This window comes from Myotis lucifugus, unplaced genomic scaffold (genome assembly GCF_000147115.1).
Source record: "Myotis lucifugus unplaced genomic scaffold, Myoluc2.0 scaffold_188, whole genome shotgun sequence".
NCBI lineage: Eukaryota > Metazoa > Chordata > Mammalia > Chiroptera > Vespertilionidae > Myotis > Myotis lucifugus.
Window position 1 is genome coordinate 1,701,701 of NW_005871236.1, and position 15,275 is coordinate 1,716,975.

Genomic DNA, 15,275 nt, shown 5'->3' on the forward strand with positions numbered 1-15,275 from the left:
AATATATAAAATAAATATCAAAAATATAAGTCTTTGTTTTACTATGGTTGCAAATATCAAAAAATTTCTATATGTGACACAGCACCAGAGTTAAGTTAGGATTTTTCAAAATGCTGACATGCCGAGCTCAAAAGGTTCACCATCACTGCTCTAGACAAACTGAATGATGGCTCAGCTCTCACATATCAGGATTGGCAGGGAAACGTACCTTGATCACTTTAGGGGATCTCTTCCACCTCCCTTGGGATCATACAAATATCCCAAGAGCATTCCTAATGAGGTTTCTGGTAGGTGATCCCTGTGTCTCCTTGATCAAGCCCTCATGGCCTATCCAAGGCGGGGAGCTTTGCTCCTGATCCCCCCTCCATTGCCATCACAAAAGATCATTGGACCTTCACTACAGCTCCTATACCTGAGGCCCCAGGCATCACAGCACTATTCTCCCCCAAGGTTCGGCTACCTCTGGGGCACTGTGAGGAAATAGAGTACAGGTGACAGCCTTTATCAGGTTGTTCTTCCCAGGCTCCTCTATGCAACTCCTTCCTCAGATCAGCCCAGTGGTTCTCAACCTTCTGGCCCTTTAAATTCAGTTCCTCATGTTGTGACCCAACCATAAAATTATTTTCGTTGCTACTTCATAACTGTAATGTTGCTGCTGTTATGAATCGTAATGTAAATATCTGATATGCAGGATGGTCTTAGGCGACCCCTGTGAAAGGGTCGTTCGACCCCCAAAGGGGTCGCGACCCACAGGTTGAGAACCGCTGGATCAGCCATTTCCTTCCTTTTCAATCCATGGGGCCTCCTTCCTCTCTGATAGTTCGGTTCTCCATCTCCACGAGTCCCTAATACACCAGGAATCCCATGCTCAGATGCCTCCAAAGGCCATGCAGGTGAAAAGGTTGAGTGTGAGACAATAGGTTGGGGTGGGGACTGTGGCAAACTTGCCCCTGCGGACAGCAGTAACAGCTCCTCAGCTCCCAGGATGGGTGTCACTAGGTCCAGTCTCCCGATGTTTCACTTGTTCCAGGGAAGCTGTAAATCTGGACAGTTACATGAAAATTCCCATTAAACATAATACATTGTTGAGAAAAACAGTCCGGAGACTGAGTCCTGCCCAAAGGTGGCCAAATAACCCCAGCTTTCCTAAAATTAAATAAATGAATACAGCTTCCTGCTCCTCTGGAAGTGGCGAGATCCAAACCTAGCTACCTTCTTGGAAGGAAAAAAAACCACAAAACCTTTTATGCTCTCAACCAGAAACCAAAGAAATTAGATGCTGTTAACTTCTCGACCAACATTATTTTGACATATTGTTATTATTATTATTTTCCATTAAAATAAAACCATTGTATACCTAGCACATAGCGCTCAGTAAATGTACATTATTATTTTGGAATATGTTAAAAGGATGAAAATCGCAGCAGGACACCAGGACCAGGACCGTGTGAGCATTTTTACAGCTCCAGTCAACTGCTGGGTTTAGGAAATGTGCTTCCCAGGTTAATTAATAATAAATGAGAAGGAGTGTGTGTGTGTGTGTGTGTGTGTGTGTGTGTGTGTGTGTGTGAAAGAGAGAGAGAGAGAGAGAGAGAGAGAGAGAGAGAGAGAGAGAGAGAGAGAGACTATTAAGAGCATGTTTGTGACAGGATAATGGAGAGGAGAGAAAGGAATAGGAACATGAAGAAAATTAAGAAACAAAAAGGAAAAGAGACAGTGATGAGGGAATAGAGTGACAGCAAAGAATTCGGAAAGAAGGCAGGGAGCAACAGTTTGATGGGAAATGGGAGGGGACCCGTGCTGGAAAGAGAGGGGGAGGATTTGACATCCATGAGAGGTACAGTTTCATTTTGGTGAAGTGAACCTTGTGAACATTTTAATATACCTCTCCCTGTTTTGCATCCTATTTGTTTGGCAGCTGCTAGAAATGAGTTTCCATTTTTTCTGTCTTATTTTAATATTCTCATGTCTCCCACATCACTAGAGCATTAGAAGCAGAAACAATTATGCCATACATTCCCTGTGACTGACAGAGCCCGGGTGCGTGTGGGTTTATTAACTCCCGCCTTGCCCAGCCGCCATCAGCCACATCTGCTTTTGTTATCTGATCCAGGTTGTACACTGGCGCTCTCTCTCCACTGACCTCTACGGGCTAGCTTGTCCTTTGGGAAATAGACCAGTAGCTGCTCAGAATTCAAATGTATGTAACAAATACTCTCACAAAGACTTCTGCCACCCACTCATCAACAAACAAAACAAAGCCCAACAGCAACAAATAGCCTCAAAAATGGGTCCTTTTGAATCACATCCGAAACTCCTGATCTAATCCCTTTCATCTTCCCAAGAACAAAAGAAGGAGGGAGATTTTGCAAGGTCTGTGCTAGCTATGACTGGGTACATACAAACAGCGAAAAGGTTGAAAGAGATTTTCCATTTCTCAAGTCTCAGTTATTATTTTGCCAACATTCCCCAATCCTGTTCCAGATTTGGGGGATGCGGGTCACATTTAGAAAGCCTGGACAGGATGATAAAAACTGTTTTGGCAGGAGATAAATCAATGCATATGGGTGTGGGCAGTAAAGCCCAAGCTCATTTACCACAACAAATGGTTTCAGGAAAATGTTTCGTCAATACAGCTTATTTTGCCACATGAGGAGTGGTTGCCTATCCTATTGCAAATTGAATGAAGGGGATGCAATATCAAGAGTCATTCATTCAGAGGGAGCGCTCTGCGGAGTGGCCATGCTTGGTGCTTGACCCTTATTCTGGGACAGGCCGGGGATATTCCAGGGATGCAGCTTGGTGATACTAGTAAACCATTTCTCATTGTGGTTAATGGATTAGGAAGGAAAAAATAGATTGGGCCCTCAAATTACAAAAGCTTTCAGTAACATGGTTAATGTCAAATGTAGAGAGTTATATTATTCTTGTCTCAATAAGTTGTTATGAAGTTCAAAAGTGTTCATATATGTGGACCTTGCAAAGTCAGAAGATGCTCCTCAGACCTAAGGCAGGACAATGCTGTGGGGGGAAAAACATGTTTGCCACAGGTTTTTTCAGAACCAGTCAACATCGTAGCTTCAAATCATGAATTAATTGCACAATTATTCCTCTAACATTCAAACATTGATATTTTGTTTCCTTAGCTTTCTTTTTACTCCTTTCATATATCTTGCTGTTGAATCTGTTTATTCCTTTTTTTTTATGTTCCTCCATCAGGGTATCTGCCAAGGACTCAGGCTTTAATTGTTTTTGGTTGAAGTGGTGGCAAGACTGGCCTACAGTAGGGGTCAAGGAGTGCCACTCAGCTCCATGCTCAGCTGCTGTGCCTTAAAAAGCTCATCGCAAAGAATTCAGATGAATCTGTGGCTTTGCCTGTGATGGAGTGGGGGTAGGAACCACACTAACTATATTTTCTATTGATAGAAATTGATAAAAATTCAGTGCTATGTATATATGTATATATATTTGTATGAAATCTCACAGTACATACATTAACTCCCTCTCTCACACACAAACACATCTAATTTTTTCATACACACACACTACATACATTAACTCCCTCTCTCACACACAAACACATCTAATTTTTTCATACACACACACACACAAGATTTACCATTTATAGGTCTCAGCAGTTTGACTTCCGATTTGGAATAAGAACAAAAATGCATGTCCCTATAGTAACTGTCACCCCAGGATTGAATAGCAAGGACATTTAGCAACACCTTTCTAATAGACCAATGAGCTTGCTCTCTGTATTAGTCTGCTGAGACTGCCATAACAAAATACTACAGACATGGTGGCTTAATCAACAGAAATTTATTTTCTCAAAGTTCTGGAGCCTGGAAGTCCAAGATCATGCTGCCAGTAGGGCTGGTTTCTCCCAAGGCCTCTCTCCTGAGCTTGCAGATGGCCACCTTCTTTCTGTATCCTCACATGGCCTCTTCTCTGTTTACATGCATCCCTGGTATCTCCTCTTCTTATGAAGATACTAGGGGCCCAGTGCACGAATTCGTGCACCTTGAAAGGAACTGTGGGCACGAGGCTGCAGTGGGCACAGGGGCAGGTCTGGGCCCAACCTCCACACCCCCGTCCAACCCCTCCCGCAGCGGCCCCCAGCCCCCTCTCTGCCAACAGCCCCACTCCTGCCACTGCCACTCCCACACACTGATGGCGCCAGCCCCCGCTCACATCCGCTGTTGGCACGAAGCTATTGGGGCTGGCACCAGCAGTGGGTGTGAGCAAGGCCTGCGCTGTCAGTGGGTGCGAGCAGCGGTTGCTGCTCCGATCACCCCTCAGGAGCAGGGAGGAGTGGAGAAGCCCTCAGGGGTGATCAGAACTGGTGCTGGGTGCCAGCAGCGGGTGTGAGCGGTGGCTCCAGTGCCAGCTGCGAGTGTGAGCAGGGCTGGCATCGGCAGTGGGTGCGAGAGGCAGCTGCTGGCCCCTATCGCCCCTCAGGAGCAGGGGGAGGTGGAAAAGCCCTGAGGGGCAATAAGGGTTGGTAGTCGCCACTTGAACCCACTGACGGCACCAAGCAGTTGGGGCCAGCACAAGGCGCGGGGCCAATGCTGGCAGCAGGTGCAAGCACTGGGCGGAACCGCAGCACCTGGGAGCAAAAGAATTTTCAGTAACTACCAGAGGCTCTCCCGATGACAGCAACCAGTGCTCTGCCTTGGTCAGGTGCCCCCACTCGCCTGCTCCACCATCCCACCATGGCCAACGCCCGCCATGTTCCATGCTCTGCTGCCTGCTGCTGACGCCTGCCATGTTCTGCGCGCACCCCCCTGGTGGTCAGCGCATGTCATAACAACCAGTTGTATGGTTGTTCGGTTGTTCCATTATTTGCATATTAGGATTTTATACATATAGATGAGCCTGATTAGATTAGGGCCCTGACCTTATGACTTCATTTAACCTTAATTACCTCTTTAAAGTCCTTATCTACAAACAGAGAAATTCTAAGGCACACTGGAGAGTTCAAGCTTCAACTATGAATTTGAGGGGACACAATTTAGCCCATAACCCTCTTCAAGCATATTCACGTGGGCTACTGAAACGGGCAACTGGGAGTCCTTTTCCAGATTCCATAGGGAGAGAGTCTGTAGTGCAGCAGTTCTCAACCTGTGGGTCGCAACCCCTTTGGTGGTCGAACAACCCTTTCACAGGGGTCGCCTAAGACCATCCTGCATATCAGATATTTACATTACGATTCATAACAGTAGCAAAATTACAGTTATGAAGTAGCAACGAAAATAATTTTATGGTTGGGGGTCACAACATGAGGAACTGTTTTAAAGGGCCAGAAGGTTGAGAACCACTGCTGTAGTGGAAGCCATACTATTGTTAGACCCAGAAGGCCTAGAGGTCCAGCTGGCTGTATGGCCTTGAGCCAAGTAGTTAATTTTCTGGGGCTCAGTTTCTATACCCACGAAACACAGACTGATAGTGTTTTGCCACTGATTAGTACTGCATTTACTATTACTATCTGGTGCCCTAGGGTAACTATGTAATACAGTTCTGTGAAATGATATGTGCTGTTTCCATATATAGTACAGTAAACCCTCCATGTCTCGGACCTCGATTTAACGGACTTCAGATTTAACGGATTAAATTTCCTGTCCACATGTCATATGTGAAAATTAATAACATGTTAATTTTAAAATGCTTTCAACCAAGATTTGCGTATAATTAAATTAACAGGTTATATTTTCTCATTAGTAATTTGCTATTTTTGACAAATTTTAACAAATAGGCCCTATGTTGGAAAAAACGCTAGTAATTCTGCAGACATAAATAAATATTACATATCTACAACTATAGTCTACACGTTTAATTCCAAGAGTCACTGCTTGTAAACAATGTTCGGCGAGTGATTAGCACGTGATCACACTGCGTTGCCTGGTAATTGGTTCTGTTGACCTGTGGCATGACTTTCTGCAGCAGTTTTAACGCTTGCCAGTTGATGTTCCCACATGCAATAAGCCACGCCCCAGCTGTGTGCATTTGTTTCCTGGCGGTGCCTGGTGAATGAAGACATTTACTAGACCTATTCAGTATTAATTTTAAATTACAGTGATCATACAGAAAACTTTTCTGTGAAATTACATTTTTCATACATACTTAATTTTAATTGCACAAATGTGTCTACTTAAGTAAAAATAAGTAAACTAACTAATTTGTCAATTTTTCAACATATGCATTTGGAAAACCTACTTTATTATAGAGTGAACTTTCAGTTTTAACAGATACCCCTTGCCTGAATTAGTCTGTTATATCAAGGTTTTGCTGAAATTTAAAAGGCAAAGGAGGAATTGGGTCATACTACATGGTAAAGGGTTCTGAAAAGCTGCCTCTTTCATTCATAAAGCCTAGTCACAGCCCCATCTTTTAATGACCTCAGTCCCACCTGGGCCCAGCTGTAGGCTTGCATAGTAGTTTGGTCCAATGGCAGGACCTTGAAAGGGCCATTAAAATACCTAACTTGCATCATAAAAGGATTGATTTATAAATAAATCTTTGCAAAATGTCTGTTTTTGCAGCCAGACTTAAACTCCTGCAGACTGGGACTGAGGATGGGAGCTTGCCCTCAGGGAGCAAGTGAATGATTAAGCCTGGTGCCTGGTCCACACTACCTCTCCTCAGGAAGATTTGTGAATGAACAAACCAAATGAATGAGCCCATAGCACAGCACAGTAATTGGCATCTGTGTATTCACACCTCTCAGGTTTGCCCACTACTCAGGCTGAGCAAATTGTTGTCTTGAAACAACAAGTAACCTTTCATTGGCAGCTGCCACGCCCTTCAACATGAGCCCCCCTTTTAGACGGAATTTTGCACCCTGTCATCTAATAGTAGTTTTCTATGGTCAAATTGCCTAGCTACTGATATCATTAGCTCTCCTTCTTTCTCATCACATCACACATGTCGATCTTGACTTAGTTCCATTGTTATTTATGTGATCATATTTTAGGGTGTATTTATTTCAAAAAGGCTAATGTATTTTGCAAGTGTGATATATACAGGCAGTTTTAAGTGGGACTAAATGCAGCAATTAATGCTAATGAGTCTGCTGTTAGCACGTCATGCTCTTGGTGTTATGATCCTGCTTCGCTGAATGTGGAGCCTCAGTTTGTTCAACAGACGCCGGCTTTAATGGCCACATTCTTTTCCCATGGATACATTTGCTTTAGTTAAATGTACCATTAAAAATAACCACTCAACATGTTAATGAACACAGTGACTGTGTCTACCAGGATTTTTTTGTTTTAATCTCTGCTGTATTACTTCTTATTTTCAAAAGGACTTTGGGAAGGTGAGGAGCCTATTGCCTAATTAGGGTGCTTTAAAGAGGAAAAATAAAGTTCAGTTTTTTCCAGTTATAGTCTGGTGTGTATAGGCAAGAATCAGAAAGAAGGACTCACTGGGAAAGCCAATATGACTTCTGTTCATAGTGGACTGCAGGCCTGTGTTAACACTAACTATACTTGGAAAGTAACTCACTCTCCTGTGTTTTCATCTCTTGTTCCTTCTCAATATTTTTCCCTTTTTTAAAATAAGTTTTTATTGTTGAAAGTATTACATATGTTCCCCCTTCCCCCCCATTGACCTTCTCTAGCCTACCCCCAATCCCCACCCACCCCCTGGCTCCAGGCCTTCAGTACCCTATTGTCTGTGTCCATGGGTTATGCATACAAGCAAGGTCTTTGGTTGATTACCTCCCACCTACCTTCCCTCTGAGATTCCACACTCTGTTCCATGCTTCCATGTCTCTGGATCCACTCTGTTCATCAGTTTATTTGTTACTTAGATCCCACATATGAGTGTGATCATGTGATACTTACCTTTCTCTGATTGACTTATTTCACTTAGCATAATACTCTCCAGGTTCCTCCATGCTGTCTCAAAGAGTAAGAGATTCTTCTTCTTCTTTTTTTTTTTTACTGCTGCATAGTACTCTATGGTATACTAATAAATGTACCAGAACTTTTTTACTCACTCATCTACTGATGGGCACTTGGGTTGTTTCCAGATCTTTAGCTATTGTAAATTGTGCTGCTATGAACATAGGGGTGCATACCTTCTTTCTGATTGGTGCTTTGGGTTTCTTAGGATATATTCATAGAAGTGGGATCGCTTGGTCAAATGGCAGTACCATATTTAATTTTTTGAGGAAACTTCAGACTGTTTTCCATAATGGCTGCACCAGTCTGCATTCCCACCAGCAGTGTACTGGGTTCCCTTTTCTCCACATCCTCACCAGCACTTGTCATTTGTTGATTGGTTGATGGTAGCCATTCTGACAGGTGCCTTCTCAATATTTCTTTAGGATGTGAGCAGAATTGGGTAATTGGGGGTCCTTCCAGAATAACAAGAAGCCTGATTTGGGTCAGGATCATTAATTTATGGCCGACAAAACCTAGGTTCCAGAAGTGAACAAGTGGTCAATTCCAAGAAACTGAGCAAGTCACTGCATCTTCACTGGAGACCTGAGTGTTTGCCAGTTCATAAGATGCTGTCCAGCTAGTGTGACACTCTCCTTTGAGAAGTCCAGGCTGATATCAACAGTGGTCTTATTTCTGTCTATAAGCTCTGGGAAGTTTACAGGTAGTTCAGAGCATAAAAGAAGGAAGGGCTAATGTAGATGAACTAGTTTGTCAGATTTACCCATGGGAAAGCAGAATTAATCTGTGGAGATGCATGTTTTCAGCATCAGGCATTAAGGTTGTGGGAATTCATTTGGTTAAATGTCTTGTAAAAACCTCAATTTCTATAGTCCAAGTGGGTCACACTTCTTCATCTTAAATGTTTCTATAGTCAGATTTTCTTCATGGCTGGCTGACTTTTAACAGACATAAGTCCTACTCCAAAATATGTCTATTATTAGACTGTCTAGTGGCCTTATAGTTTAGCATTAGAAATTCCCTAAGATCCTGCAGGCACATCTGTTTCTAAGAATCTCCTTACCTGTGCAAAGCATCACATATTGAAGCCTATCATTCAATCACTTTTAGAGGAATAAGAAATTTACATTTAGCAAATTAAAACAACCGCAAATTGGGGCACATACCTGGGTAGCAATAAAAAATTCAACCAATGATTATTTGTTGAATACAGTTGTAAGTACACAAAACACAGTTTATTCTTGTATGATTATTTATTATTTTATTGTTAGAGGCCCGGTACACAAAATTCGTGCATTCGGGGGGGGGGGGAGTCCCTCAGCCTGGGCTGCTCCCTTTCACAGTCCGGCAACCCTTGGGGGATGTCCGACTGATGGCTTGGGCCCATTCTCTGTGGCTAGTGGACCTAAGCTGTCAGTCAGACATCCTTAGTGCTGCTGCGGAGGTGGAAGAGATTCCTGCCACTGCTGCTGCACTTGCCAGCTGTGAGCCCAGCTTCTAGCTGCGCGGCACACCCCCTGTGGGAGCGCACTGACCACCAGGGTGCAGTTCCTGCATTGAGCGTCTGCCCCCTGATGGTCAGTGTGCGTCATAGCGATCAGTCATTCCGCTGTTCGATTTGCATTTTAGTCTTTTATTATATAGGATTTTTCACATGAAACAACTGTAAACCTACTTTTGCCCCACCCTGTATTTACTATATGTTGAGCATTGATCTAGACATTGAGGTGTATAAGACAGATAAAATTCCCTATGCTCATAGAGTTCAGGATCATTCTATGTGTGTGTATGTGTGCATGCCCATACAGATAAAAAAGAAATCTGTAATTAAAGTACACAATATGTAAGAGGAGGTTAAAGCCTGTGGTAATTTTGTTCTGTGATCAATGGGCTAAGCTGGAACCATGTCTCCCACAGTCCTTCCTTGTATGGTTCCTGGTTAACATTGGCCAAAAATGGAATTTACACAAGGTTGGGAAATTGGAAGTGAAGCAGCAGTCATACAGTCTGAGATCATAATGGTTAGATGCCATGAGAGACAGACAGACAATTGTGTCTTGCTCTTCTCTTACCTTGATCTGTGTCCAGCTCTTTTTACCAATGTCTGCTTTGCTGACCAACCTACAGCAACCTCAAGTTGACCAACAGAGCAGAGGCAAGAGCCTTCCGTTAACTTCTCCACCAGCTCTCCCATGCCACCCTGCTCCAGCTGGATGCGCCTCGAGCCCCATATTCTCCTGTAAATTCCTAGTTGTCCATCTGAGACAGTAGTGCTTCAGCAGGGCTGATCTTCCAGTTCCCTTTGCAGATCCTTACTTCCCCAGCTTCTCATACAATTGTCTTTTTTCCATAATACACCATATTTCATATTTTTTTAAAAAGAAACTTGGTTTGGAATTTTTTCACTAGCAGACGGAATTTGTAAAACAAAGGATGAACAGATACAGAGGGCAAGTTCTGTATCTTTCCATATTGTATCACTAGTCACCCCCTGAGACAGGGTCTCCAGGTCTTAGAATGTGGCTGCCAGGGGAGTGAGGGTGGGGTAGAGGGTAGGGTAGAGGAATGTCTGTGTCTTGGGACAGCCCATATGTATTTAATGGGTATGACTCATGCCACCTCTTGACTCATTTCTTACTGGGAAGGGCTACATAATTCTACAGGCCTGGCTAAATCTGTTCAGGGCAGTGTAGCTGGTCTGGGCTGGGGAAGAGCTAAGTTGGGAGAGGTTGGCCAGACCTGGGAAACATGTTTATGAAGATCACGAGGATGAAAAAACCTGGCTCTTTCCATTAGAAGTTAGAATCATAGACTCACCTTCTTCCCAGCTCTCATATGCTGTTTTTGGACATACTTTTAAATAGATGGACATAGGAAAAAGGGGGTATACTAGGAGGAATTTCCTCTGAGGCACCAATGATGACAAAGCCTCAATGTGGTGTCAACTTTCAAACCCTGAAGCTTCTGTGGCTTAAAGAAAATAAAATATCAAGCCAGCTGGGGACAATGCTATTTGAGACTCCAGGTGATTTTTTGTAAGACTGGCAACAAGGGATATATAATAAAGACTTTGGCTAACCTTTGTCCCTGGGAGGTAACCTCTAGGTCCTTGAAAATTTCCAGTACAGCCATTCCCCCACTTAAGATAGTTCAATTTAAGATTTCGAGAAAGTGATATGCATTCAGTAGAAACCGTACTTCAAATTTGAATCTTTTCCTGGGTTAGAAACATGCATTACAGTACTCTCTCGTGATTCTGGGCAGTGGCAGTGAGCCACAGCTCCCACTTAGCCACACGGCCATGAGGGAAAACAAACGGTATTCTACAGTGCACTGTGTTGCATTGATATTATGTTTATGTTTTTGCATCCCATCCTGTCTATAAAACACCCATCTGTGTCTCCTGCTTTTGGTGAGGAGAAAAAAGCAATTACTCTTGAGATGAAACTCAAGATAATCATCCAACTGTAGGACAATGTAAGTGTTCTGACATGTTTGCCATAGGCTAGACCAGTGGTTGGCAAACTCATTAGTCAACAGAGCCAAATATCAACAGTACAACGATTGAAATTTCTTTTGAGAGCCAAATTTTTTCAACTTAAACTATATAGGTAGGTACATTGTTATTAACTTAATTAGGGTACTCCTAAGGCTTAGGAAGAGCCACACTCAAGGGGCCAAAGAGCCGCATGTGGCTCGCGAGCCACAGTTTGCCGACCGCTAGGCTAAGCTATGATGTTCGGTAGGTTAGGTGTATTAAAAGACATTTTTGACTGACGATATTTTCAATTTCTGATGGGATGGGTTTATCCAGTGGTAACCCCATCATAACTGGAAGAGCATCTGTAGTAGGAGTTTCTTTGTTGTTCATGTTGATTCCACTTGGGCCACAGCTGATAGTGGATTCTAATGAAGTGACTGGTGGTGGGTCCATAGATAGTTATATGTTAAGGAGATAACTCAGTATGAGACTGGCCACATCATAAAGACCAGCCACTTGGTTAAAGTAGTGGAGCTTTGAGTCATGTGATAGTGATACCAGCTTGAACTCCTGGCTTGGGAGGGAGACTGAAGATTGAGTTCAACTGTGAAACCAATGATTCAATCAATCTTGCCTATGTATTGAAACTCCAATATAAGCTCCAGGCACCAAAGCCCGGGAGACATTCTGCGTTCTGTCACCCATCAGTTTGTTGAGAGCGTAATGTGCCCTAATTCCACAGGGAGAAGGCAGTGGAAACTTCACATTGGGGATTCTCAGACTTAGCACTATGTGTCTCTCCCTTTGGCTGGTTCTGATCTGCATCCTTTTGCTATAGTAAAATTTTAATCATAAGTACAACATTTTCCCCGAGTTTTGCAAGTCATTCTAGAAATTATTAAATAATAAATGAGGGTGGCTTGAGGACCCTGAATTAGTGGTGTTTGATGTGAGGGCTGTCCTGTTTGAGCACTGGGTCTCTTTTGTAAAAAAAAATCCTTACCCAAGGATATTTTTGCCATTTATTTTTAAATAAAGTGGAAGGGAGGGAGAGAGAGAGAGAGAGAGAGAGAGAGAGAGAGAGAGAGAGAGAGGGAGAGAGAGAAAGCATCAATGTGAGAGAGACACATGGGATTGAACCTACAACTCAGGCAGTGACCTTGATTGAACCTGAGGCACTTTGGTGCTTGGGCTGATGCTCTAACCACTGAGAACACCAGCCAAGGTGAGCACTCAGTCTTTAACCTTGAGTTTGGCAAACTCATTGAAGAAGAACATTTTCAGAGTTCTATATAAAATTCTAATTTGGGGAGATTAGGCGTTCTCAATGCTGTCTCTTTAAATCCGAGGAGACCAGGGGTTTTGCTTCTGAGACACTGTTGATTACTGGGGCTGGTCATGAATGCTCACTTCCCCACCCTCTCCCTTTCTGACCTAGTTTGGCTCCTAGTATTCAAACTTTAGACCCTCTCAATCACTTCTGATACACGATTGGTCAACCTGACCTCTTTAGATTGTAGATTGCTTATTTCTTGTCTTCTCTTGTCATCTGTCTGTCTTGTACAGTGCTATAGGGATTCTATGCAGAGTCTGGAAACATTTTGTGAAGAAGGTAATAGCTCTCAGCAAGAATAGAAAACAAACTGTTTTTTTCATAAGTAGAAAAATACAGGTGGATTTGGAAGCTAGTACTATCAGGTAGGATCCTATGTAAAGTAACCCTTAAAGATAACCTCTAATGGAGACTTAAAGAAAGACTATGCTCCCTAATGTTTTTTGGTATGTCTTAAATTCTAAAATTCAAGAACTTTATGCTTTATCTGTGGCCTCCCTATGGTAATTTGTGCTTATTTCTTATGATCTTTTAAGGGAGAAAAAGAAAAACTTTCATATAATCTCTTTGCTTAGATGAAGACAATTGTTGTAAATACCACATTCCCTTCTGTGAGAGAAAAGGGACATTGATAGAGAGCTTTTGAGTGAGTCTGCAGTATTCCAGCCACCCTTTGCTCCCATGATTTCCATTATCCTCAGCTCCATTCCTGGTCTTATTCACGAAAACTTCTAAGAAGTAGTGCAGTCAACCACAGATCACTGACACAGGCCAATGAAGACACATCTCCTTTTCATGTTTATTTCATTTTGTTTTAAGATCACAGAAGAGCAGAGCATTCATACATGTAAAGTAACAGAAGAGAGAAACAGAATTTAAATACATTGAAAAAGTAAAGAAAAAAGCTTTTTTTAATTTTAATTTTTTTTTACACACACTGCGCTTTTTATGTTCCTTCACAGAGCTAGTATCCAGGGGAGGGGAAACCCACCCAATAAACAAAAATTAAAAACCTTGAACAACCAAAAGAAACACAACAAACAACAGAAAAATGGCCATGTGTTTATATCAAGGAAAGATCTGTTTATGTCTACAGGGCTGAAAAAAGGAATATATTTATATATTTATATATATTTATATGTATATAACACTGTTAATAAGGAGAATTCTAACCAAGAGCAGGATTTATACACCATTCAGTACAGCAGTGAGGAGGAAGGGGTGAAGCACTGGGGGTGGCGGGAGGGAGTTGGAGGTTTTCTCCCATGCTTCTCTCCCCCTGTAATTTCCTGCCTTCCACCTTCCCCCACTCCCAGTAAATACTTGGGTGGCAGAGCTTGGCCATCATTCACCAGGATGAACCACTGATATTCTCTGGTGAAGAGCAAAGACTTGGGGAAGTGGGTTCAAAAAGGCCCCAGGTAGCTTAGAATTACTTCCGCGTGCCAGGAAGCTAGCAGTTCCAGGTGTTTTCATTTGCAAGAAGCAGATTTGAACACTGTGCCTGGCTTTACATAGAGAGGGCTTGTGCAGAGAAGAATGCAGCTGCAGGAGCAGATGGAGGAGCACCACTCAGAGAGAGGCACCTCTGAAATGCCCATGGCAATGGGGAGCTGTCCTGAGGGCAGGCCATCCCCGCACTCAAGGAGAGCTCTGGAAGTACCTAAGTAATGGTGTTCCCTTAGCTACATATAGTGATAGTGATGCTGGAAGTTTTGTGTAATCCCTCCTCTTCAGTGTACTGAAGACTCTGATTCTTTCTGTTCTCTTAGGCAATGCATAGAAAGCTTCCATTGGACAGATGCTGAATTGAGCCTCTAGGATGGTGTGGAGCTATACTTTGAGGGGTCAAGACAAGTGGGTCTTTGCTCAACCCATCCAGAACATGGCACAAGTAGGTAATTCTTCATTCACCACGGAAGAAACCATCCTTTCTGCTTACCCTCTTCTCAGAGAACTTAACTTCACTTTTGGTTTTTGGCCCTCACAACAACTCTCAAATATTCAGCTCTGTAACCTCCTAAAAAGTGTTTATTTTTAACTTTTCTTTAGATGGTATCAACTTGCACTTTCTGAAAATGAGGTTTGTTTTCTTTCCATCTACTTGCTTGACCTCATAGCCTATAATTCAAGTTCAGGGAAACTTACGCCGTACAAAATTCCTTCCCAAACAAAATATATTATCTTGCCCGTTTCTCACAGAACTGCCTTTTGAACCACATGCTTACTGTCATCAGCACAAGCAAAGTATTTTCAAGGACATACATTGACCACAGGGAGGCACTTGGCCCAGGATGAGAGAAAACTGATGTTTCCTTCCCTATGCACAACTTCCTCACTTGTGACGTGCACAATCCACAATCTGGTTGTTTTCCTTCCTATGAAAGGTTATTACAATATAATTCAACAGTTAGATGTTATGATAAATAAGGAAACATCTCTAGCTATTTCAGTGCCTTCAGTTTAGTCGGAATATGTCCCTTTTCAACATTGCTAAGAAGTTTTGATCAGAGGAGAATTACAGAACCAGGCCAGGGATCCTATCTATATTCTAGGA